The sequence below is a fragment of the Canis lupus genome, chromosome 21 (genome assembly GCF_003254725.2).
Source record: "Canis lupus dingo isolate Sandy chromosome 21, ASM325472v2, whole genome shotgun sequence".
Classification (NCBI taxonomy): domain Eukaryota; kingdom Metazoa; phylum Chordata; class Mammalia; order Carnivora; family Canidae; genus Canis; species Canis lupus.
In genome coordinates, this window is record NC_064263.1 from 48,109,682 (window position 1) to 48,137,628 (window position 27,947).

At 35.6% G+C, this 27,947-nt stretch overlaps 1 long non-coding RNA gene across 1 annotated transcript; it reads left to right on the top strand.

Moving 5' to 3' along the window:
- Nucleotides 1-181: 181 nt before the first annotated feature.
- On the top strand, nucleotides 182-27,947 carry LOC118351857 (uncharacterized). The gene is made up of 4 exons (XR_004808010.2): nucleotides 182-360; nucleotides 1,086-1,250; nucleotides 23,998-24,108; nucleotides 26,807-27,947. It is a non-coding gene; the product is annotated as an uncharacterized LOC118351857 (long non-coding RNA).

Below are 27,947 nucleotides of genomic sequence, written 5' to 3' on the forward strand. Positions count from 1 at the left end.
ATTTTTTACTTGCAGGAGAAGTCCATTATAGATTCTAGAGCAAAGAGGGTCACAATGATGTATGATAGAGAGACGACTCTGGCAAAACATTTGTATTGGAATCAGAGAGAAGCTTGTAGTAGGTTGACGAGTTTAAAAATGGTTGGTCTAACTTAGGTCCGCAGTAACACAGCAATAGCAGTCAGAGGGTAATGAAGTGACAGAAGGAAGGAACAGATGGCAGGGACATTCAGAAGCAGAGACAACAGGGCTTGGCTTCTCCACAAAGGGCAGAGAGTTCCAGAGAAGGAAAAGTTGAAGATTAATCTAAGCTATTTATCCTGGAAGACGGAAAGCATGGCAATGCCATCAGTGAAATGGGTAAGTGGATGAGTTTGGTTTGGGGTTTATAATAGAACAAATAAAGTACAGGCAGATCTTTCCTGATCTCAGGCAGCTTTCAGCTCACTAGATCACAATTGTCTCATCTATAAAATAGGCATCATCACTCATGTTGTGATTATCTCACCGGGTTCCTGGGAAAATCAGGCGGAGTCATGAGTGTGGCTGTACTTTTTTAAACTGTCAAATCCATTCCCAAGTGAGGGATCAATATAACCATTCAGATCCCCTATTGCACACAGAGACAACTCTATGTAAGTCAGCTTGGGGCTTCCCACACAGGAAACAACACCTTGACCTGTAAGGAGAGTTGCTTGGTAAAGAATATCAAGGAAATTTTCTCTAAATATCACATTTTTATATCTGACCTAGCAGATATTTTAACTGCCAAAGTGTTTTGGATTGAATTAAATTCATTTAGGGTTTTGAACAAAAAGGTTTTTCAAAATGAAAAAAGGAGAACAAAACAATGAATTGTTATGGAAGCCTGAAAAGTCTCCATTTCCTGCAGTTGGCTCACAAGTGTGACTTCAGCCGTCACTGAGCAGCTCATGGTATGAACGAGGCCAGGCACCAAAAGGGGTCTGGAATGTGAAAGTGAATTAAATTTAGCAACAAAAATGGTACAAAACCATATTTACCAAACTGTCAGGGGAATTTGGTATGTCTACACATCTAAGTGTCATGTGTGTGTGTCTTTGTAGAGTTGGCAATTGGCTCCCATGGGTTCCTGGGAACCCCGAGATTAGTAAGAGAATTGAGAGAGCTCCTTCTGAGAGGATGTGATTTTGGCACCTGCTTTCTGCTGGAAATGGAAACAGCTGAGAGAGAAAGGGACATGTGAGGAGATGCTATTCATCAGACATCTGGTTAGTATATGGAGGCTCTTTATTTGTCTAAAGTCTAATTACAATATTACATACATGACCTTTTCTTTGCTCAGTATGTATGTATGAAGGTATGTATATATGGATGGATGGATGGATGGATGGATGGATGGATGGATGAATGGATGGTTTTAATTCATTTTTTGTTTATTTATATGCAGACTTTCTTCTAGAAGAAATTAAGGAAGTTTAAAAATTAGTATTAAGGGTAAAGTTAATAGATGAGAACACTGGAACAAAAGGAAAGTGTTAAGGACCTAATGTTTGTGTCCCCCTCAAATTCATATGCTGAAAGCTAATCCCCAATGTGGTAGTATTTGGAGGTGGCAACTTTGAGAGGTCGTTATGTCTTGAGGATGGGGCCTTCATGAGTGGGATTAGTGTCCTTATAAGAAGAGCACCAAGCTAGCCTGAAGCTAGCTTGGCCTCTTTCTACCCTATGAGAATACAAGGAGAAATTGGCAATCTGTATCCTGTAAAGGTTTTCTTACAAACCCAACTATTCTAGTCTCAAGAACTCCAGTCTCCAGAACTGTGAGCAAGACATTTCTGTTGTTAATAAGCCACCCAGACTCTGGTTAATGTGTTATAGCAGCCTGAGCTAAGACAATGAGAGAAAACAAATAATAAATCTAGGGATAGTACTAAAACCAAACCATATACTCTTTTTAAGAGTTGCCAGTTGGCTTTAGATTTCTTGGTAGCCAAAGGAAACATGAGCTCATGCTCAATGTCCCTGGGTATTCAGGAGGCACACAGCTACTTCCAGTAAGACTCAACCCAAGTTTCTGCTATAGACCCTCATCAAGGCAATGCCTCAGAATACAGTGGACCTCTTCATCATAAATATCACAGAAAGTCCCATCTGGTTGTCTTTATGATAATTTTCCTCAATGAATGAGAAGCAGTTTCCTAACACTGAGGTAACACACAGCTTGGTGTGTATAAAGATCATTGTTGAGTGAATTGACGAAATTGGAATTTGTAATACAGGAAAAAGTACTGTATCAAAGTAAATTTCTTGAAGTTGAGAACTATGGTTATGTAAGAGAATGTTTTTATCCTTATGAAATATACACTGAAGTACGGAGGAGTAAAGGGACATGATATGAACAAACTAGGCTCATCTGGGGGTACAGAAAGCATAAATGATAAAGCAAATGGGGGCAAAAATGTTAACACTCAGTGAATTTGGTATTCCAAGGGTATTTGGATGTGCAATGTGCTAATCGTACATTTCTACACGTTTGAAATTATTTTCAAATAAGACTTTTTTTAAAAAGTGATTAATTTTCATTGGAATTGAAATGCAAATCTCATTTAAAAAGAAAAAATATAAAAAAAAATTAAAAAATAAAAATAAAAAGAAGTATGAAACTCAAATTAACTGACAATAATTTTATGAGATAGAAGTACCTGAAATGATAATGACTTAATGAAAGCTCCATCAGTAGAAGAAAGACCTATCCTGAGAAGAGAGTTTTCCTAGGTCCACACTTGTAGGGTAGCCATCTTGATCAATGGGGAAAACATTTGGTCAAACTTGTGTAACGCTACAACATAATTCTCTTAAATCAGAGTCCAAGGTGAAACACCTGTCCCATAGTCAAAAGACCAGCATTCTCATTTAGTCTTTCCTCCTGGTGATAAGCAATGATGTCAAACATGCATGTGAAAAATTTGAAATGTTCAATGTGAGGGACAGAGGAAAAGTACATGCAATAGTGTATTTTAGAAAGTTATGGAAGTAATAAATACATTTTGGTTTATAAGTAAAGATGACTACTTTTCTCTCCTTGATCTGTTTGCTTAATTCAGTCAAGACTACATATGACGAAATATAAAACAGCTGCAAAAACTTCCAAACATAGTAATGACCTTACTTAGTGTTTAAATGAAAATTTTAATGGTTACAAAAGTGGTACACTTACAATGCTGACAATTTAGAACACAAAACCAAAATTAAAACCACTCGTAATTTTATTCAAGTATTGTGTTCAAATATTTATTCAAGAATTTGCATGCATATTTACAAAAATGGAATAATACTGTTCTGAAATTTGCCTTTTGTGATCTTGATAGAAATTATTTTGTATAAAATTTTATTTTTTTTAAACAGTTGGATGTGATTCTTAACAGTCTATTACTATTCATTTTATCTAGCGTATATTATTGGTACTGCTTGTATGTGTAGAAAGAAACTCATAAGATAATATAACTATTTAGTAAATTCTAGAAATTTCATATATAATGTAATTTAGGGGGAAAATTCTTGCTGAATTAGTCAAATCAACCATGAGGAAAGCCAGTAAACTATAATTAATCAATTTAACTTCTGTGCTTCTGTTTAAACAAAATAGTTGATGGTGATGGGATTTTACCTTCAATTTTTTTTTTCCTCCAATAAAACTTAAGTAATAGCAATGCTGGAGCAATTAGAGGCAATTCATTTTTTCTTGTGAAAACTTTTCCAGTGAACAGGAACTCCAGCTTTCAGTTTGCTTCCCCATCTGGTTTTTAGGTGAATTTAAAAATTAGAAGGAGATGGCAAATAGGAAACAAAAACATAAATGGTGAGAATGAAATCCTAAAAGTTTAATGAGTTCCCCGATTCCAGAATGCCTGGTTAACACCATAATGTAAATATACGGGGCGAAGCCAGAAGGATTTCAAAGTAATCTATTATTTCTATCAGGGTTCTTAAATATTTTATCCATGGAGGATTAGGAAAAGAAAACAGTAAAACCCCTTTTCAGTAAGGAAATAATTGCTACCTTCTCATACAACCCGCCTGTCCTTCAAGGCCAACCAGGCATTTACTATTACAGTCATTTAAGGTAAAATAGGCTGTTTACTTTACAAGGGAGCCAAGTTGGAAGAAAGCAAGTTGTGGGAATGTTTCTACAACACATTTTCATGCAATTTGGAAATAAAATGTATTCAGGAGTCAAAGATTAGCCTAGGCTGAAGGGGAAACAAAAGGAAATTATTCTGTCCAGGGACAGAATGATGTGATTTTATTTTGGAGACAAATAATATCCCTGATTAAGCGCCCTTCTTGTTTTGAAAATCCTTGAGACAACTTTAGTGTTTACAGAATTCCTAATCCAGTGTTCTTACTCCGATCTGCTGAAGCTGTTCCTCAAAATAATCAGACTCTCGTGTTTTAGATGGGAAAAAAGCCAGTAAAAGGCAATATTTTGAATGAATTGTATTGTCTTGGTGTTTCCACTTCTTTCCAATCACATTTCCTGTTAAATTTTATATCCTCAACATCACAAGGCCTGCCGTCAGTCTGCTGCTGCCCTATAGCCTGGTTCTCTGTATGTGTGGGTGTGTGTACCTATGTGTATATGTATAGATATACACATACTGGGGACCTCAGGGTGCCAAACTCATGCTAAGGGACAAAGAGAAGAGATAGTTTAATCAGAAACCTCATACCTGCTAAAATTCTGATTAGCTAATGAGTCCTTTCAGAAAATAATATGCCTTGATCAACTCAAGTCCTTAAAGAACTTTAGTCTCTAAGACAAGGAGAGATACTCCTTGTCCCAGGGACCTTCCTATGAACTAAGAAGGTAGCCATCTACTTCATCCATGGGAAAAACTAGATCCAAATAAGGTCTTTATTTTGGAGTCCTGTTAACAACTGATGGTATCCTGAAACCTAAATGGTGACTATGGACTATTTCTTTACTTTCATAATTGAAGAATCCAAGTTTCAGAGAGATTTATTGCAGTGCCCAAGATCAGTGAAAGAGTATGTGCCAGACTGGGTTTAGAAATAAGTTCTTTGGGGATCCCTGGGTGGCGCAGCGGTTTGGCGCCTGCCTTTGGCCCAGGGCACGATCCTGGAGACCTGGGATCGAGTCCCACGTCGGGCTCCCGGTGCATGGAGCCTGCTTCTCCCTCTGCCTGTGTCTCTGCCTCTCTCTCTCTCTCTCTCTCTCTCTCTCTGTGTGTGTGTGACTATCATAAATAAAAATTTAAAAAAAAAAGAAATAAGTTCTTTGGTTCCCCTACCAAACATATTTTCCATAATATCCTGCTCCTAAATTGGGAATTTCTAATAAGATTACAAAATATAGTGAATAGCCATAGAGAATTAGGAGACTTTAACATAAGATACGTTACAAATATCTGGAACTCAGCCTTCACATTTTTTTCAATCATCCTTAGACTAAAAACATTCTAATTGTTCTGGAAAATATGTATCAACCTTAAATATAACTATCTCCTCCAAGGCTAATTTGTCCATTGGATTTGCTGTATAATCTGGTTTAATTTGGTATTATGTAGTATTTGAAACAGTTAATTTAGAGTGTTATCCTGATCAATTGCTTGTATATATTTGCCTGATTGCTGGTTCTTTTTTATCCAGAGATATTAGCATGAAAAATAAAGGCAACTATATGAATAATTTAGGCAAAGACATTTTTGAGTTTATATTAATATAGAATATTGTAGGAGAAAACTTGGTGCTATCTGATAAAGCAAATCAATTTCCATTTCCTGTGTAGATTTAATACAGATCTTTTTTTAAGGATTTTATTTATTTATTCATGAGAGACACAGAGAGAGAGGCAGAGACACAGGCAGAGGGAGAAGCAGGCTCCATGCAGGGAGCCTGATGTGGGACTCAATCCCGGGACCCCAAGATCATGCCCTGGGCCAAAGGCAGGCTCTAAACCACTGAGCCACCCAGGGATCCCCTTAATATAGATATTTTAAGGAAGGATAATACATTCTTTTCCCTCCCCAATTTTTATGTGTTTTACCAATGACATTTAATAATGATAAAGGAAATCATGAAGGAAGAAAGAATGGCAAGGAGGGAGGGATGGAGGGAGGAAAGCTGCCTATAATCCGTAACTTGAATACAGTAACTGTCTTCAATTTTATATTCTCTTCTTTATACAAGTTGTTTCAGAGTTGTGGACATAAATAAATAATATTTTGATTCCATAGCAAACAACAAACATTTTGTCATGGATATAGGCATGTTACGTGTTTTGTAGTAACTTAACGACTACGATGTCTGGTGGTTGTTTATAGCTCATTAAATTGAAGAACATGTGTCACCTAAACCACTGTACTATTAGGGATTTTATTGTTTTCCAAACTTTGCTAATGTAAATAATGCTATAACAAATATATTCTAGCAAGTGTCATTTGCTCTTACATAGGCTATACATTTCCAGGACATTAAAAAACTGGCCCATAAATATGCAGTTTTGTGGCTCCTAATACATAGATCAAATTACTTTGAAGAGACATTGTGCTGATTGTTAATAAGGTAGGTTATTCTTAAAATTCTTTAAAAATGACATAGATTGTAATTTTAGGGGTACATTATACTTATGATTACATGACTTACTGATTATTCTTTACTTTCCACAGATAAATAATTAGAAGAAAAGTAGGTCATATCTTTCAAATCTTTTAATTCCCAAAGTTCTCTTTACACTGGATATGGACATGGTGAAAGGAATAGGGCAAAAATGCAAGGATATCTTTACTAAACATTCAGATTGAGCATGACATTTTATTTTTATTTATTTTTATTTTTTATTTTTTTGCAAAATGTAGAATGAGAAACGAAGCCTATGGACTTAACATGGCCTAAATTGATCTGATGTGCCAATAATAGTCACACAAGAGCAGTTTGAGTTTGACTGTATCTTTGTCTAAATACAGCAAACGGGAGAATTAACTCAAATGAAACGTATAGAAAAATTACCTGCAGTGTCTGAATGTCTTAGGTGAGGTCTTATTCTTAGTACCTGACATCCAAATAGTTTTCTCTACCCTTGTATATATTGCAACATTGGGTATCTATGAAATCATCATATTTCTAAACTGCATTGTAAAAATAAAAAAAAAATTTAGTCTCCATTCCACTAACCATAGCCATTATATAATTAGAGATCCAGGAATTGTGATTATGGGATCATATATCTTCAATGTAATTTAACCATGGAAAACTTGAAAATATTACATTGATACTTACAAACTTTTAGATTTTAGTTGTGGGGTTTGAAGAAACTATATATGAGAATATCTAAAAATGTTTATTAAATTTCTGATTTTCAGTTGTAGTAAAGAAGAAAAGTTTATGAAAGTGGCATTTCAGACACACTAACAGATATCTTCAATTTAACAACCAGACTGAAATTTAACTTCAGAGTTAGCAATTTTGCAAGAAATCTACTTAAAAAGAAACTAAGCTAAAAGATCTTTCTGATTATGTTAGCAAATTCAATAAATCTAGAAAAATAGTTGGCCTCATTTCGCTTCCCAATTTTCATGAATGCAAGCATAATTTTCTTAAATGCATGAGAAAAGACAAAAGAGACATGTACACAAATACAAGAAAACAGAATTGTTAAGAGTCATTGACATCATTCTTAATCTAAAAAAAAAAAATCCAACAAAATACAATTCTAAACTATCTTTGAAATAATTCAGTCAGCACAATGTATCTAGTGTTTGAGTTGGAGAACTATCCTCTTTATATGTGCTTTTTAAAAATACTTTGGAAATACAAAGGAAAGTTAGAGAATTCTTGGGAAATAGCCAGCTACTTTCCATTATATATTTATTTGCCTCTGAGAATTCTTATCCAAAACTGTATCTATTTTCCAAAAATGAATTCTTCATTAGTTGATTTCTAACTTAGGCTACCCCTTCTTTTCCCCCAACCCAATATCCAAAGGTAATTTTACATTTGACTGTCTTCCTATGCCTGATTTTTAAACATAAAAGCATGCTAATTATTATAAGTAACAGTAATTGAAGATTTACTATGACAGGCATTTTGCTTCACACGCTACACATATTTTCTCATTTTACAACAGTCCTATGACAGAGGCTGTTATCTTCCTGTGTTAATTAGGAAAATGACATGAAGAAGTGTCTTGTTCAGTGTCATAGAAATAGTAAGTAGTGAATTTGCAATTTGAGCTCAGATCTGTAGCACTTCAAAGTTCTAAAGATGCTTTAATGCATGATATTGCCTTCTGATTGTATCTTTGGTAAAAGAGTAGGGTAGCTGAATATTAACCTATGTGGAAGGATAGAGTTTTTAATGAGTTAAATTGCAAAGATTTGGGGATTCTTTTAGCATTATGAAAACATATTAATTTGTTTCTGGATATGATCAATTTAATGGAAAACATTTAAACAGACGTTGCTGATAGACAAAATTGAAGAAAGTGATTTGTATTCTTTTGAGAGGCCCAGGAGTCTCTGGCTAGAGCCAGGAGGAAAAAGCTCACAGATAGACAATCTTTAAGACATGTGGTTCAGACTTTAGGTCCATTTCTTAGAATTACACTACAAAGAGACTAGGTATTCAAGACAGAGAGGAGAGCAGATGTGTAATAGGTTCCTTTTGGCTCCCAATCCAGGGAAAATGAGCCACAGTTGACTACTCCAGCTGGAGCTTCTGGGTGGTCTCAAAAGGTAGAACCAAACAGGGAGCTTCCTAATCCAGTCTGGAGGTCCCACATGTGCAAAGGAAGAAAGTGTTGAGAGTGTTCATAGTAAACACTGCACTCCTACATTCTTTTTCTGTCGCTTCCAAGGATTTCAAAGGCACTGGTTTCTCATTAAAATGGGGTATATAAAGTGAATGTTAGGAATAACAAGAATATTGGTACCATCCATTAGTTGGTCAAAAAGCAAGGGTTTCTCTACCCAATATATGCTTTAAAATGAATGTATAGTGAATGACTACTACATACCAGCCACTATTATTGATCTACCTTTTCATGTAATACTTCTTTCAAGCTCTGAGGTAAATAATAGAATCCCTGTATTACAGAAGGAAATGTGGGTTGCCTCCAAGACCATATAGCTTGAATACAAGAAAGCCAGGTTTCCTAAATCATCCTGAATCTTCATGCAGCATGCTGACTTCCTGTCCCAGACTAGTATTGCCCTTTGTGGCACCAAAGGACAAAGCTGAACTGTCTGCTTCCATTACACTCATTCTGGCCACTGAGCATCCCTGACCCTTCCCATCAGGCCTCTTTCTCTTCCCATTAACCTTTACTTTCACTCACTTGTTTGGGGGAAAGCACACTATCTTTGTACTGGTTTGCCTTTTGGGCTATGACAACATTCCAGGGAGACTACGGAGAAAACTAAAAGGCCAAGTCAACACACCAGTAAAGATAAGCATTTGCCGTGTGACACACTGAAAGAAAAGCGTATGTTCTCCTGAAACTGTTCATCCCATACATGTTTCTACTGTATTTCAAAGGACTGATGCCTAACTATTTTGGCCTTATTCCATAATTCTGTAAAGAATTTTTAAAACTATTACATCTTGTCTTTTGATTAAAAAAAAATCTTAGTTGAATATGCATTGGGAATTAAGTGAAACACATTAACATTGTTTTATGAAGATAATCCAAAAATTACATCATGCTGTTTGTTTCTACATATGAGTACAATTTTGTGTGAAACTATTTAGGAACTATGGGACATCTGCTTCTGAAGATTTTCTATCAAATTGCTAAAGCGAGATCCCTTTTATGCAGATATTGATACATTTATAGGCATTCTATATCCTTCCTTGACAACTTACAGCTATTCTTTTAATTTTTAATGAAAATCAATGTTTTTAAGATTTTCATGATCATCACAGGAAATGCTTCAGTAGAATCACACAATCAAGCGTGTGATGTGATGTATGGCGTGATAATATGGTTCTGTAAATTATCATGTTATTTGCTTCCAGCTGACTGACAAGGGCATGCAAGTGTATACCGTTTCAAAATTAGCTTGACATTTGTCTTCCTACTTCCTCCTTTGGACAACAGAGGATAGTGGTGTTGGTTTCATTACCTCCATTTAAGTGTTGAAGAAATAGAGGTGCAGAAAAGTTAAGCAACTTACCCAATGTCACACAGATGTCGGTGGACAGAGAAATGATGAGTGCCCAGGTGTTCTTGATTCTAAGCTTTTGAATCATTTTCCCAAATCAGGCCTGTGGAGTACTAGCATACTGATAAATAGGAAAAGGCGTTCTGATCAAAACAAATGTTCCAAGACCAAATAAGTTCGGAAAATAATATTCTACATATTTTATTATTGCCTTTAGAATTTCATAGCAGTCATAAGATATTAAAAGATCAGTGAAGTCCTATAACTTAAAATCTGTTTAACTCAGAGTTTCACCAACTTTTTGGTCCATGAACATCTTGCAAGTCCACTAGCATCCCCCAGTACCTAGTTTAGAAAATGTTACACTAGCTGTTTATGTAAGTTTTACTTAGTGTCAGAACTGAAGGTAATTCAAAGACATCACTATACCTTATATATTTTGTTTTTCACAAAGTCAGGAAAATGCTAGAGCTAAGAGTCTAATGAACATTAATTGGGTGATAAAATCTATGATATAGGTACTCTTAAGTAGAAGCATCCATAAAAATATGGATGTCAGTTTACTGAAACCATAAACTAGTTTTTTGAGCACCTCCCCCTGAAAAAAACAAAAACAAACAAAAAAACAAAAAAACAAAGAAATAAGATATATTGAAAGTTCTCTGTGAGCTAGAGAAACATGTTTTATATGTTGCAGTAGGGACACATACTGAGAAAGAATGCAATAATGCGGAGAAATCCAATATATTAACAAATATGTATTAAATATCTATTGAGTACATACTCAAACATACAAATGCTTCCTCATTTACTCTTCCCCGAACTTTATGAAACAGTGTTGTCATTCAATAATCAAGTCAATTAACTAATATGTATTAATTATCTGAAATGTGCTTGTTGACCTATCCCTCAAGGTTTAGTTTAAAAGTCAAGTACATGTTGCCATTTGATAAATATTTAGTGAATGAATGAATATATGCCAAATCACCGTCACCTGGCTCACACGTTATCATTATTCTAAGTTGTAGATCTCAGATGCAAGGCTCTCTGCTTTAGGAAGGTAAAACACCATCATTCTTGTACTCACTTGCTAACAACTTGCTAACTTGCTAACAACTAGCTCTGTAAACTCGATTATGTTATGAGAGTTCTTTGGAAATTTTTTTCTTGTTATTAGTTGTTAGCATGATTTTGTATACAACAGTGGACCAGATAGTTGATATTTAGGTAATAAATTTACCAGCATGGGTTACTACTTTGTGCCCAGCCTAAATGGTTTTTGTCTCTCAATGGCCAATGTCTAGCCACGCTAGTTGTTAAATATTTCCACTATTGCCCTAGGTAGGGGGAAATAGCATTGGAAGAAATGGGACTTGAAATCCCCAGAATCCTAAAATTTTGTGACTCAAGGACCAAGCATCTATTCTTCCTTATTGATTCCTGATGGAATTTATGAAGATGTCACTAGCCAGATGGACATAAATAACAATTTGAGTCAAATTCTAGTCTTAGGAGCCCAGTCATGTAGCTTAAAAGTAAAAGCACATATCCTTAGTGACAATCTGCCATGCAATTACTTCTCATCCGAGTCTGAGGCATCTCAAAAAGGTGGTCCCACTTGGCATGATTGCAGAGTTAACGTGAACTCGGAAAATTTAAGCTTTTATGTTTAAAGATCAACGTCAGGCTACATATTATACGCCACTTGCTTGGAGCTCAAAATGAAGTGACGGTTTTGGCTCTGACATTTGAAAAAAAAAAAAAAAAATTCCCCCGAATTCAACAAAGCCTTGAGATGCCAGAGTCATCTTGTTTCAGTTATCCAATCAATAAATATAACTAGATGTTCTGGGACCAAAGAATCAAAAACATTTGTTGCTATTCCCAAAATAAAAAGCAGTACTCACAGGTGTGCTATGTCAGTTAGAGCCCCTTCAACTAAATTGAAGCCCCATGTTCCCATTGGCCATTCATCATTGGCCGTTCACAGAGGTATCTCCTGAAGATTCTGTAGCTGTTGTGAAGTAATGCTTGCTTTCTGCCAAGATCTCATGAGGACTGAATTACTGTGAGTCATGATTTCCCCAGAACTAGTAGAACTCTTTCTTGTACAACCAGGCTCATATATCTCAATAACAGCTCTGCTGCCAGGGGAAGTACAGGTACATTTTGATACTGAAACATTCCTTGATGTTTGATTTGGCACAAACTGATTCAGACTCTTCCATGGCCTCACTGCATGATTGTTAAATAATTTCCCATTGGAGAAAAACAAAATGGCCATTGGTGCCTTAAACACATACACACACGCACACACATAACCTATTGCTATTACTCTTGAAAGCTTAGCTAGCAAGATTTATGACTTGCATCAGGACATTCCATTTGTTTTAAGACAAGGGGAAACAATGGTTTGTTTGGGCCTACTTCTATGGGCTTTCTCTAACTTGGGTCCAAATATTTGCTGGGGCAAGGCCTTGTTTCTTTTCATTGCTGAGCTCTGGCTCCGCAGGATGTAACCGTGAAGGGACTGCGGTATGTCCTCCCACTCACTTGTGTAATTTGGTTGTTTTAATTACTTATCTAAATGATGGCTCTTCCTGCAGACATCCGTTTGAGTAACTTCCTTCATGACGGCTTCCTCTGTTAGACCAGGCTTCGCTAGCCTTTTCTGCCTTTGCAGCAGTTACAAGTTGTACACACAGGCCACAGAGTCGTTTTTCATAATATGCTTTCTTTTTTCCATTGTTTTCTTCATATCCTTTCTTTCCTTCCAAGTTGAAAATCGTGTGTAGGGCATGTGCTCTGGGGCCAGAATTTCTGCAGTCAAAACTTAGGTTTCATCTACCAGGTCTTTTACCTTGGGGAAGTTCCTGATTTTTCTGTGCTTCATCCTCAAAACAGTGATAATAACAGAATCTACCACACAGGGGTAATAGAATTATTAAATGAGATCACGTCATAAGCTCTTCCATAACACAGTGCCTGGCATGGTAAGTGTTCATGTAGTGTTGTTGCCAACATTGCCTTCTGGAAGTTGGGAGGCACACCTGTCAGTTTCCGAGGCCGCAGGAGAAGGAGAGATGAAATTCAAAATCAAGTCCACCTTAAGTCAAAGTCCAAACTATGTATATAGGTAGATATAATATATGTTCAAAAGACAAACACACACACACACACACACACACACACATTATAATCAAGCTTTGTATTTTACCTAATTAAATATGGCTGGTTTATAATTAGTGCTAGGTTCCCAAAATTTTACATGATTTTGTATTATCCTCTCAAAAGTTACCCCTATTTATCAACCTGGTAGTCCTGGGACTGTATTTGAATTTAATATAAATATATATTACATAATATAAAAAATATAAATATATACTTTTTTTTTTTTTATTCTTCAAGTCTGCCTACTGAAAATCTTCCTTTGATACTAAGGTAAAGGAAGACAACTTGCCTTGAACTTTATGCTTCTTCCAGGACTTCCTCCATTTCTTTCTTCACAGGAGACAACTGACAGATTATACACAAAGTCAGATAATAGTGATGAGGGCTAAGTAAATCCTCACAAGCACCCTATGATCCCTATGTTAGCAATATGGAAAGCAATACCTAGTAAGGCTAACCAGTTTGTCCAAAAATCCATAGCCAATGTAGTTAAGGTAGGAACCCGCAACTATGATGCCAAAGCTGAAGCTCTGAATTATTAAATTATTGTTTCCCAAAACATTAAAATCCTAGAAGAGACGATTTTTAGTACTGCCCATAGAGATTTCATTCGGAACCTTGAGGTTTAGTGTATCCATAGGAGTTCATGTGTACATGCAGGTGTCAGAATGTTACTGTGTGAGCGTAGCACTGCTCACCCCTGCTCTTCTCAGTGACCCATCTCTCCATTTGTAATACGTCCCCACGGTTACAGGTGAAAGAGTCGTACCACACCTCTGATCTCTCTCTCCAACCAAGAACCAGATTACTTATTTAGAATTAGAAAAGAAACTAAAAAATTATAAACAATAAAAAGATGGCATGTATCATAAATATCAAAAACATTATAAATATACTTTTATTGTCATCTGCCTGGTATTATAAAATATATTTCCTATATATCTTAGCCTATATACTCTATGGATGTTTCTTCATATGACAATATCTTTTGTAATATTTTCTGAAGAGAGAATAGAAAGATAAGTTAACCTTTCTTCTATCATGGTTGATAATTTATTACTGATAATTCAATGTAAGTTTTTAAGATGCCTGTCGAGTTTGGAAAAAAAATCAGCAATATTCTTTTAAGTATTTTCTCACATGTAGATCGTGAGATTTTGTGGCAGTTTAAATTTTCTTATTCAGTGAATGACGTTAAAATTTTTAAATTAGTGATAGTCTTTAATTAGTGTGTTCTAGATGTTTTCATTATAACAAAATGAAAACAGTAGTTTTTTTATGTTGCTTTTATTCATGTTAGTATTTCATTTCAAATCAGAGAGGTATTCATTTATTTTTCTTATTCATATGATTCATTCCACCTTATTATCTTAATTTTCCATCAAAATAATAGTCTATTCATTACTTATATTCAAAATGTATATTTTCTTAATAAATTATTGCTTTGGATATACTGAGAAAAAATTATCACATATATTTCTCAATATCAGAATAATTTTTACAGATTGCATACAATAAGCTATGAAAAATAATTTCATTCTATCACATGCTAGTAATTTTATATGCTACATTATTAAGAATACTCCTTGTAGGAGAAACCGTCCTTTTGGACTAGACATTATTAAGAGCTGAACATGCGGCATTAAATATTATATCTGATAATTGTGAAATCATTCCTCGGACTAGATCTAGGTTCCTTTCATTTCAAACCTTGTTTCTCCTCCACTCCCTGCATACTTCCATCATCCAGGGTCACTGGGAAAGTTCACATCATGATATGGCAACTGGCCCCACCTCGTTCACTCTCAACTACCGAGTGACATGATCTTTTGAGAGTTAGGATTATTCCTGAGTCATACTACACTGAGATAGCTAGCAATTACTAAAGTATATACGGGGATGACTGCAAGCCACATAAACATAACCTTTAAACCCAAACTGAATATATCCTTGAGCCAATTTCCCACTAGATGGAACCCAAAGATATCCATAGCCACTGCAGCACCCCCAGACAAAGATCAAGAGACTGGAAGTGAGAATGGAAAGAGACAATGGCCTTAAGCACTGGTGCTGAAAAAAATATCCTATGTTGGCTGTGTTCAGTGAGAGTCCTTAAAGTTTAGCCCCATCAGTGTCACAGCCAATCCATCTCTGCTCATACCTGTACTCTCTATCCTGCCTCCTATCTAGATGCTTCATGCCACACAAAACTCAGTGCTGTGACTCTCTCTGAACACACTTCCCAATACAACTTACCACCCCCCCCCCCCCCCCCCCCCCGCCGTTTCCTCACCTGAATTTCCTGAGCCTTCTTCCTTCCTTTGACTCTCCCTTGTGCCCTAAGATCTTTCTATTCAAAGTGTGGTGAGTTAACTAATAGCCATAGGAGACCTTTAAAAATTCAGAATCTTAGGTCCCATGCCAAATCTACTAGTTTGAATCTTTTTTTTTAACAAGATCTCCAGGAGCACTTCCTACACTTTTTGGGTTTGAGAAGCATGTCCTAGAGGATACCCTCCCCCTCCCCCAATTCCATAGAGATGGAAAGAACACTTGTTTTACTCTAAAGAGAATTTTTCTCATTGCTACCTCCATGTCCAATCAAACCGAGGTGCTTAATACCACCCTTTCACAAAGACTGTCCCCACTTCTCAGACTCCAGGTAGGGTGGACTGACCTTTGTTCTAATACTTGTTCCTTCTTCTAGACATCAAATCTGTTATCATCATTTAGTGAATCAGCAGGCAGTTTGTCTCAGTCTTGGAGGATTGTCTGTACTACTAATTGCTTCCACAGATACATTTAAACATGTAAGGGTCCAGCACTAATATCACATTTCTTTTTTTATCCTTCATCTCATGATTGTCCACATTTTGATGATTTGCAAAGCTGTTGACCTCATGTTTCTACTCAACCTAAGCCACATAAGTATTATTAATTATTTCAAGTAAATGTTGTTGTCTCCCCAGTTAGTTTTATGTATTTTGAAGGAATGATGTGGATGATGCATTTGAGCCTGGGGTAGTACTTGACACATTATAGCTTTCAATTAAGCCTTCTGGTTTAATAAGGGAACAATTAGATATTTCCCTGATGACTGAGGAACATTCAGGGTTCCAGAATTAACACTTTGAATTATAGTTCTTATTGAATATGATAAAGAACCGAATGTTTTATTAGCATGATTATCATCAAATGTGCATTTCTTGCCACCATGTGTCTCACACATTTTTACTGGAAAGAATGGAGTTTAATCATTGTTTTATATTGGAATTTAATCCAGAAAATTTAGTGTAATGGAAATGGCATGGAATCAGAGGTGCTGTTTACCAGTCCCTGAACAGTCATCTATGAGCTGTGTGACTTAAGTTAATAACCCTCATTCTCCCTGTTTCCTTGAACAGTAACAATGCCAACCTCATGAGGTTATTATGACATTTAATGAGATAAAGTATATGGGAAAAAAATGTAAGATCTCATACAAAACCTTAACGTATTTTTCCTCAATTTATCATTCTAAATTATGATCTTTGATACTGAGATTTATATCATTTTTCTTGTAAGTACGGTGGCATTTACTATTACTTTCAAAAATAAATAACAACCAAAAAAGTTTTAAGTTTGGAATTAGGCCATAGCTATATAGCTACTTGTACTTTCCACCCTTTAAGTGAACCATGGAAATTTCAAAATTAACAAGGGAATTTTGTGCAATGACTCAGATGATTAAGAAAGACATTAAAATTCTTTTAAAAAATAGAGGTAGGGTGTGAGCCTTTTTCACTTTGTTCTTTGAAGAAAGAGGTGTGTTGCTTGAGATTGGGAATCATGATGAGGTAATGCTTACTTTCAATTAGCCCTAGGCTTATGGACTTTCCCAATAAAGTTTATCAAAAGCTGTATGCAGGAATTCTAGAAGTTGGACAGTAGAAACAGGCAGAGAAAGAAAAGAAAGAGCAATGGACAGAATCTGTCCTGCCAAAATTCATATATTGAAATCCTAATCCCCAATGTGTCAGTATTAGGAAATAGGGCCTTTGAGAAGTGATTAAATCCTCAAGGTGAGGAGTAGGGCCCCCATGAATGTGATTTGTGCTCTTATAAAAGCAATCCCAGAGATCTTTTCACCCTTTCTGCCATATGAGGACCATTAATGAAATGTGAGTGAGAGAGATACCCACCAAGGCAGAAGCTCTAAGGTATGGCAGGATCTTGGCCACATCATGGGTTTTTGTTTGTTTTGTTTGTTTGTTTTGTTTTGTTTTTCTACCAGGTTTACAGGTATTGGCTTCTTTGTCAGCCTACCTACCACAGGAGTATGACAACAACATGGAAGCCACACTCCTAGGTATCCCACAGCGGTAATAGAGCAGGATGCAGAAATAAACTAATGGCTTTAAACCACTTGGATTTGGGAATTATTGCATAAGTCAGGGTTCTCTAGGAAACAACCAACATGATATATATGAAGAGATTTATTTTAAGGGATTGACTCATGTAATTATGGAGGCTGGCAATTCCAAAATCTAAAAGGTAGGCTGGTAGGTTGGAAATTCAGCTAAGAGTTGATATAAGAATCTTAGATTGAAATTCATGGGCAGGTCAGCAGACAAGAACCTCTAGCAGGATTTTTATAGTAGAGTCTTGAGGCAGAAATCCATCTTCAGAAATTTTCAGTTTTTGCTCTGAAGGCCTTCAGCTGATTGGATGAGATCTGTCATATTATGGAGCACAATTTGCTTTAGAGTCAACTGATTCTACATGTTAATTATGTCCACAACACATCTTCATAACAACATCTAGACTAGTGTTTGACTTAATAACAGGGCATCATAGCCTAGCCAAGTTGACACATGAAATTAACCATATTGGTTCTTTTTTACTAGGGAATAATCTAGCTTGGCTTGACTGATACATACATTTGTTGAGAAAAAAAAAAAACCTTAGAAGTTATAAAACAATATTTAAAAATAACAATTACTCCTATTTTACCATAAGATCTACTATACATATTTCATTGTACTTTATTCCAGTCATTTTCCTGTACATTAAGAAAAATTTTCCCATACATTTAAGAAAACTTTGTCAAAAGCATGTTATATACCTGAATAGTTTATATGAATAGAAAGAAACCAGTATTTTATGACTTTTGCTAACATCCAAAGTATTAACTAATAAAAATGAACATTTCACTAAATATATACATATCATTTGTACAATCAATAATATTTATTTATACGTTAGGCTTTTCTAATATTTAGCCATTAACTACAAATTCAAACACCCTTAATCATAAAAATTGCAAATTAAATATACTAGAATATTTGAAATGTTTTAATCATCTATATTTTCAGAAAAAAAGTTCTCACTGGTTATTTTTATAATTGAAAACCCAACCATCACACTTTTAAAATTTTATTTATTTATTTATTTATTTATTTATGAGAGACACAGAGAGAGAGGCAGTCTCCATGCAAGGAGGCCGATGCAGGACTCCATCCCGGGACCCTGGGGTCACAACCTGAACCGAAGGCAGATGCCCAACCACTGAGCCACCCAGGCATTCCCCCAACCAACACACTTTAATTATGTTGAAACCATTTAAAAGTGCTAAATATGAATTCTATTTACGGCCCCCCCTTTTTGCTCTAATTCTGATTTCTTATTCTCCTAAGAGCCATAATTTCACTTCCCCAACCTAAGAGGGGATTGAATTTGAGGCAGAGGATGACAAGTGAAGATTTCTAATAGAGCCCAAGTCTTGAGTATTTCAAGAAGATCCTACCTATACTCATTATCCAACTAAGCTGGTCTTTGTTTTAGATCTTGACTGTTGTATAAAGGCTTAGAATTATTAGCTCTGACCAAGGCTATAGCATTGGATTTGCATGGATTGGTGGGGAATGCACAAGTTTTATTATCATCATCAGGCTGACTCGTTATGAGCAGCTTGTTAGGACAGCTTTGTGAAGGTCTCCTTTGCAAGTATTTGTTCTCAGTTTCTTCATTTTTTAAAATATATCAGATATAAATAAGCCTTTTTTGGTGCAACTGCTCACTCTGAATGGGTCCAGTGCAGTTCAATGAAATCTAAAGGCATTTTTTTCTTTAGAAAAAAATAAATAAAAGCATTTCTTAATTATTTCACTGAAATTACAAGTTTTCTCCCATATCCACCAGTAAGACTTAGAATGTTATGTAATAAGCATTTTGTCCATAGCTATAAACAATTTTGAAACATAAGTGTCATGAACAAAACAAATGAGCAAAGGGGAAAAAAGAGCAAGAGACAAACCAAGAAAGAGACTCTTAATTACAGAGAACACACTTGAGGGAGGTATGGGGGGTGGTAAATAGGGTAAATAGGCGATGGGGATTAAGGAGGGCCCTTGCTGTGATGGCACTGGGGGGTGTATGGAAGCATTGAATCACTATACTGTAAGCATGAAACTAATATTACACTGCATGTTCACTAACTGGAATTTAAATAAGAACTTAAAAAATACTAAAACATAAACAAGTTACTGATTGTCATCATTGATTAAAATTGATACATGGCAACACTATAGGATTTAAAAAGTGCTACATTTTTCAAATGGAAAGCAGCAGTATAAAGATGTCTTATTAAGGATACAAATTAAAATATTATTGGGATAAAAATTAAAAAATAAAATGTTATGGGAATGGTAAAGGAAAAAAATAGATCAATCACAAAGGCATATAGATTATTATATAAGAGGTGGATTATTCAATAAATGGTATTGGGACAAACGTCTGGATATCTGGGAACAGATGAGCAAATTGTATTTCTACTTCATGGTTTATATCAAAATAAGTCCTAGAAAGTATGAAATTAAATACATTTTTAAAATAAAGCAATAAAAGTGCTAAGAGATATATTATTGAACATTTGTACAATCTCTGGCAGGACATTACTTTGCAAGTGTTCTATATCTAACACCAAGTGTGGAAACCACAAAGAAGAATATTAATGTATTCAACATAAAAATTTATAAAAACTTAAGCATGTCTAAAAATAATCTTTAAAAGTTAAAGGCATAGTCTTCAAAAGTGTCAAGATTCTGAAATATGGGAACTGTGGCAGACAAGAGGAGACCAAAGAGACACCTAAGTATAATGTGGGATCCTGGAATAAAAAACACATGTGTTGAAAATGGATAAAATCCAGATAAATTCTGTACTTCAATGAATAGGAGTACACCTAAATTTGTTTCTTGTTTTTTTTTTTTTTTTTTTTTAATCATTGTTCTATAGTTATGTAAGACATGAACACAAGGGAAGTTGAGTTTGGGTAGATACAGTAGTTTTCTGGATTATTTTTGCAACTTACCTTAAAAGAAAAAGTTGGGGGAAAAAATTAAAGGCCAATGACAAAGTGGAAAAATTATTTTAAAATGAGTCATGAGAGACATATATTTAATGTGCAAAAAGTCTCCTTCAAATCTATATAAAAAAGGAATTCCCTAATAGAGAAATGATTCATTGACACTAAAGGACCAATCATAGAAAAAAATATAAATGGATAATAGATATATTAAAATATTCAATCTCATTAATCAAATGTCATTATAAAATTCTATTTTCACCCATAAAAGTACAGATTTAAAAATATTTTAATACCCAGTTTTAGTAAGGATGTGGGTAAATATGAAATCCTACGTTCTGCTAATGAAAGAAATGAATATCATCTTTTTTAGTTCATTTTGGAATTACGTAGGCAAGCTTTCATCGTCTCAGTGCTTTATACTAAAGCAATAATCACTGAGGTGCACAAACTGTAGCCGCAGTAGTGAGGTATTGATAATAAGAGCAACAATCAGAAATAGCTTCTGAGTTAAAACAGATAAAATCATGATTGAATCATATTATCATGATCAAACCGAAGTTCCAAAAAGTTCACTGACTTGCTCAAGGCCACCCAACTAGGAAAAAATCTCTGTTCTGATTTGAATCCTAATTATTTCTCCAAGTCCTTTTTCTCCGCTGCTGGTTTAGAGAATTTGGGGGGCGAGTGTGGAATACCAGCATCAGAATGCAGAAAATCAAGTGGTGCAACTCCACCCAGTTGGGGAATCTGGAATTCCTGTCTCAATACATTGTTATGGCAATTCCACAGATGCTGTTCAGCCCTAAGCATGAAGCTCAAGGCAGAGGGTGACCAATGGAAATACCTTCCATTTAAGAATCATGATTTTCCCTTAGAAAGTTTTATTTAAAATGCTATTGACTTAAAACATTACTAACCTGGTCCAAGAAGGTGGACCTCATACTTATCATTTCTTTACTCAACCAATAAATAGTTCATGCAAGTGTACCATGTACTAGACTTTCGTGTTACCATGATAGGTTAGACCCATGATCCCTGCTTCCAGGAAAGTCAAATTATTCCTAGTGTATTTGTCTCTTTGGTTTTCACCTTTTTCCTCTTGCCTTTCTTTCTAATTTCTACTGGTTTGGTTGGTAGATAATTCATTAAATCCTGTAATTTGGGATTTCCACTGTACTCTTACATCCTATTTTATACTTAACTTTCCTTTCTGAACATAATAACCAGGCACATATTTAATTTTTTTTTCCAAAACAGAGGCTGTTCCCTTGGTTAAGATGTCTACCTCATCAATGATTTCTCTTCTTTCCCCAATACAGGTGGACCATTAAAGTTATGCCCCCCACACTAAGAATCTGTAAAGGACACTTACTTTCTCCCTCTATCTGCCCTTCAAACTTGACCAAATATTTTTGGTTTGGGACAATTATGGAGGTTTCCCTTGTAGTCTATTTTTTTAGCTTAATTATTCTTATTTTATGCTTAAATTCCTCATTTTGATTAAAACTGCTGGAAAGCTTATCGCCCTTCTCTTCAAGTCATAATCCACCATCCTGAACCCTCAGTTCTGATTTATTTGCTTTGTGTTTAGAGTTCCTACATCAATATTCCATCAGATGGGATAGAAGAATGGTATGAATTCTTTGATATCTTGAATATCTTAAGGTATCTCTTTCTTATCCACACAAGTAAACGTTATACTTGGTTTGCAACCATTTCTGCTAGCTCTTCTCTACATGCTACTCCACCATTTTCTAGCTTCCAGTGTGTTGTATGAAAATGAGATGCTGATACGATTTTTATTCTTTATAAGAAAATTATTATTTATCAAAGCCTTTTTCTACCTCCTATCATCACCACTGTGTAAAATTCACTAGGTACTTCTCCATCTTCATTATAGTTACTAATATATTTTGTTGTTGTTTTTCTTCAGTTATTCTTTCCTCCTTTTGAAATTTTAGCATCATTTTAGCATGCTGGGTATCCTGATCTGTTCTCTGAGACTCCTTTCCAAAACAGTATCCAACTCTTGGTATCTTTTACTTGTTTTAAGATATTTATTCCAAGCCCTAGCTAAGGTCTCAACCATGATCCTTTTCTTCTTCTATTTAACTAGGTGCTTTTTTTTTAGTCCCTAAGTCATGTTTATTAACAGAAAAAGATTGGGCTTTTTTTTTTTTTTTTTTTTGTATTTGACTTCTTATAGGTGATCTTTTACATTGAAAAAAAAGTGCTGTTGTCTCTCCTCTAGCAGTACCATTCCTCCGGATGCCAGATATTTTGTGTCTTGGGTTTGTTCTCTGTCTGTCTATCTGTCTCTATTTGCTGAGTTTATTTGCCTGCTCAGTGGAACTCAGGACCAACTGTTCAGGAGCCCCAACTGGCAGCAGTTCCTTGGTAGTAAGCACAAAGTCTCTACATACATGATATGAGCCACACAGCTGACATCAGAAGAAACCCTCCTTGCTTTACTATCTCCAGCCACCAAAGCTGGCAAAAGCTGGCAAATTGCAGTTGGCACCTTCCCAGCTTCAAGAGAGGAGGAGGTTAAAGTCACTTATTTGACTCTGTCACAGCTCTTGATGCTCAAAACATGGTCCTTGGTCCCACAGCAGCGAATCGAAAAGTAAAAAACGTTAAGAGCTGGTTAGTAGAGCTCAGTGATGCCCAATTTGTTTGACAATTACTCCCACCAGTAAGACTGGATTCATGGTTTGAGCGTTGTGTCAGGTCTCAGCACAGACACAGTCCCTTGTCACATTGTATTATGTCTGGGTGAGCCCAATCTGCCTAAAATGATGACTAGTAACATAGCATCCAATTAGTGTAACAGGTCGTATATTTGAGGATCCCGGGATTACATAATTGTCAATAATTGTCATGTTCCACAGATAATTTGTGATTCAGAATTGTGATAATACTTCCTAAGGTCTGTAAGATCACAGATGTGTATCTTATAGTTTTTTGGATAGTGAACAGATTCCTGGGAAGCCAAATTATAAAATTTGTCATTATTCCTGTTAATACATTTCAATTTAAGATCTCAACTCAGATTTTCATCCCCGATTGCCTTCAATATAAAAAGTACAATCTTAATAGGTACAACATGTGTTATGAAATTGAAATTGAGCTGTGAGTCACACAAATAAAGGGTCACATTCTGAAATCAGTGAAGCATCCCCAAATTCATTCACCAAGGCCCCTTTTCCTTCAATCTTATAATTAGGCATTATAGAGCTCTCCCTTGCCCTGCTTTTCCTTAACTATAGAAAGGGCCATATAATGATACATTTTTTTTTTCCTTCTGTCTTCCAGTGTTTTAAAAAGTTAATCTGGGATCCTTCTTAATATGTAGAATGTAAATAATCTAATATCTTTCATCCAACAAAGGACATAAAGAGGAAACTTATTGGAATACATTTAAATGTAAGTAATGTATTTGGTAACATGATGCTTGAATTCATTTGGAGCCTTTCATTATAGCTGTAGACAAGTACAATACGTCACAAGATGACAAGAGTCCACAATAGGATGATAAGTGTACCAGACAGAGCTTACAAGAAGGCACATTCTTAGTCATCCCTACTCTCACCTCTTCTGAATATGCCCAATCAATATTTATTATGGGATTTAGATTGTTTTGATGATTAGGGAGGGACAACTTCTAAGCTATTTGAAGATAAAAACTAAATAAAACTTAACTTTATCCAAAAACAAAAAGCATTTGAAATTAAACTTGCTGCATCTCTTTGCTTTGCCTCCTTCCATGAAACTGATGTGTAAAAATTTCCTGAGATTTCTCAAGCCACTCTGATCCACCAACTCTTTTATACCATATGACCACAAGAAGACATGCTTTATTGCTAGGTTTCTCTTGGCTAAAAATTATAAAGTGTTTGGATTATTCATAGGGTCCCTTAAACCATGGAACAACTAGTAGCAGCGCCCTCTATGCCCTTTGGGGCTCTCAACATCCACTATGCCACAGAACTCTCACTATGTCTCCAGCATTACACCATTTGTAGTCCCTATTTCCCTGAACATGTCTTGTTGTTCAGGTACAGAAATCACAGCCCCTCTGGCAGGTGGGAAATGAGGGAAAGTAGGAAGGTAGAAACGCAGGTTTGGTCACAGACCCTCTCTCCATGCCTCTCAGGTAAATATTCTCCTTGTTCTTCTGCCGTATGGAAACAGGTGCTAGAAGCAAAGCTGAGGTGTGCTTACACAGCCTACACCTTTGTTCTGCTCCTCCATGCCTGATTCTCAGGATCTGCAAACATTCCATGCTCTCAAACTTTGTCTTCCTTCTTTTCTCACTCTCTGCACTCCTTCCGCGCTATTTATTCAAGGGGAGGCCTCAGCCTTTATGTTCTGAAGTACTGAAGGTGGGAAGAGCTATAGAATCTATCGGAGTCTGGATTCCTCTTCTTACCTAGGAAGTCCAGAGAGGAAACTTCATTAGCTCAAGTTCACAAAACCGTACGTTGGCTGGCACTATATCCTGGGTCCTCTTTCAGTCAAGTCCTCTTTCTACCACTCTCATGCTTTGTCATAAAGGAAACAAACAAAAAAAAAAAAGTGGAAGTTAACATACACCTTGTGATATAAAAATAATTTTTAATTATGATCTTAAAATTTTTAAATTGGGATTTGGGATCTCACTCTCAGCTTCCTACTTCCACTCTCCCACAAGGCTAATGTAGCAGGAGTTAGAAAAAGTGTCCCACTGATCTTCAATATTCATTGCTATTTTGAAGGATTTGACCCATAAGGAAGACATCATTTTTCCAGGAACACTATCCAGTTAGTCTCTTGAACCCAACAAATGTGCTTGAAGGCATACCCCAGTGTCAAGTCTGGAGCATTGGATATAGGAACAGTCAACTTGAAAAGGGGTCATTTTCTCTGAGGATTCAACTACTTTTAACAGAAAAGACATTATCTCACAAATAGGAGCTTGTTTCCTGCTTTTTGTTAATAAGAGTAGCCAATGCTAGAATGAAGGCCTTAGGGATGAAAAAAAAAAATGAGTGGAACAGTTCTTTGGCAAAGCTGCCTGAGGGATTTGGCTTCTTGACAGTGAAAATAGGCCTCAACTATATAAATTATGCAGGTTGGGACAGCCTGAGTCTCAGCCTTTCTTGATGGAGTCATGTGGGAAAGAACGTCTAGACATCAGAAATCAAATTATTGCTTTTATAATTCTCTGTTTTAAAAACTGCTAAGAGCAATACCTCCAGTGGACTCTAATGTAGAGCTGTGGAACATCAGTCAAATTGACTTCAGCAGCCATACGAAGCACACATTTTGACAGTTGGAAATGATCAATTATTCCAAATAGCATCACTATTTGGAAAAATACTACTTCTTGCTGATTGAAAAGCACAGTTACTTACAGTTTAAAAAATGCTTTGTAAAAGGAGAAACTCAATAGACAATGAACCTACACCTGCTACGTGTGAGTTCTAGAGTGACAAGCCTTCTCAGAGCCTCCCAGAGAAAAGGAGCCCTCCTTTGAAAGGTTTCTGGTGTCTCAGTTTGTAGTAAAGGAACATTAAAGGAACACAGACCCAAACTATGAGCTATTATCCATTTAAATTGCTTAGCCATAATCAAGAATAATAGTTGAGGTGACTGGCTCAGTCAAAGGAGCATGTTACTCTTAATCTTGGGGTAGTGAGTTCAAACCCCACGTTGGGTATAGAGATTGCTAACAAAAATAAATAAACTTCAATAAAAAAAGTAAAAAATATTATTTTGGGTCTCAAACAGAATTCAAAACTCTGAAACTGGACAAAAAAGAATATAAAATGTGACAAGAATCAGTGTAAAATCATGCATTTTGATTCTAAACAGGAGTTCTTGGATTTTCAGTTTGCTACAAGAGCAATATAACCTTATAATGTAATAAATCCTTAAATTGACCAATGAAATCTTTATTTCTTGCATAGAAGTAAAATTTCTATATCAGAAGTAATATATCCATTTTTATTCCCGAACTTGTCTAAACCATACCTCATGCATTAGGTTGATCTTTTGATTAGGCGCAAACATTTTATGTACATTCTCAATCAATTCCCACAAAACCTATTGGATAACTGTTCTTTTCATTCCCATTTTACAGCTGAAGAACAGAAAGATTGTATTTTGCTTAAATACACATATGGATATAACTTTCTTCAACCATGTGAAGTGATATGATGTGAAAGAAGAAATTGCTTTGTTATATAGAATGAAGATCAGTAGGTAAAAGTATTAGAAGTTCAAATTCTGAATGATGATTCTTAGGCCAATTTGACTTATTAACGAAGAATTATGGACTATCATACAAAATAGTGATATTAGCAAACTTTCTCAACCAGATATTGTTTTTGTCTCTCAGAAGATTAAAGCCAAAGAGATTCTGGTACTTGGACATTTTAATATTAGAGTTTATGAAAAAAAGGGAGAGGAAGATCCTTCCCTTAAAAATAAAATTCATGATACATAGTCCTAAGCTTTCTGGTGGAAAGAAAACCTTTAGTTGTCTCCTGAAATGTTTCCTGTATATACTGCTTATTTTTAAATACATTGGGATCAGTATCTATACTGAGAATAACAATCTGGAAGAAAATAAAAAACATGATACTTATTAAGTAAATACCCTTCACCTAATCATAGACTTAATCATGTGGTGCAATCCTGAGGAGCAAAGGTTGGTTGAGTCTCTTGCTCAAAGCTTAAGTTAAGGGGATACAGAAAATAGCAGAGTTGGGAGGTACATAGATCTCAGCACTAATTAGGAACCTGAATCCCGAACACTGGCAAGGGAATTTGGAATGAGTTTTTTAAATTATGGGACCAGAAGCAGACAGACACCAAATACTGGAGGTAGTGTTGGAGAGAAGAGTGAGCCCAGGAGTGAGCGAGAAAGTGGATTCAGAGCAAAGAGAAAGCAGAACCGGGCATGACTGTTTTTTTTTTTTTCTAAGTGGGACTTCTCTGTGCTCAACTACAGGAAAAATCACAGCATGAGTCAGAGAGTTGTGTTGTTTGAGGTATTTTTGTCCAAAATAAGGGAGTGAACCTAAAGCAAGAGATCTGTAGGGGCTTCTATACTGCTGAACCAATAAACTTGCGCTATTTATTTTGCAACCAATTTGAGGCTTTACAAGAGATATAAATGTGGCTCAGCCTCCTTTGCTCACTCCATTCCTTATTCCTGTATGTGTGTGTATGTAAAATATATAATTCTAGATATATATGGAATAAAAGAGATATCCCAA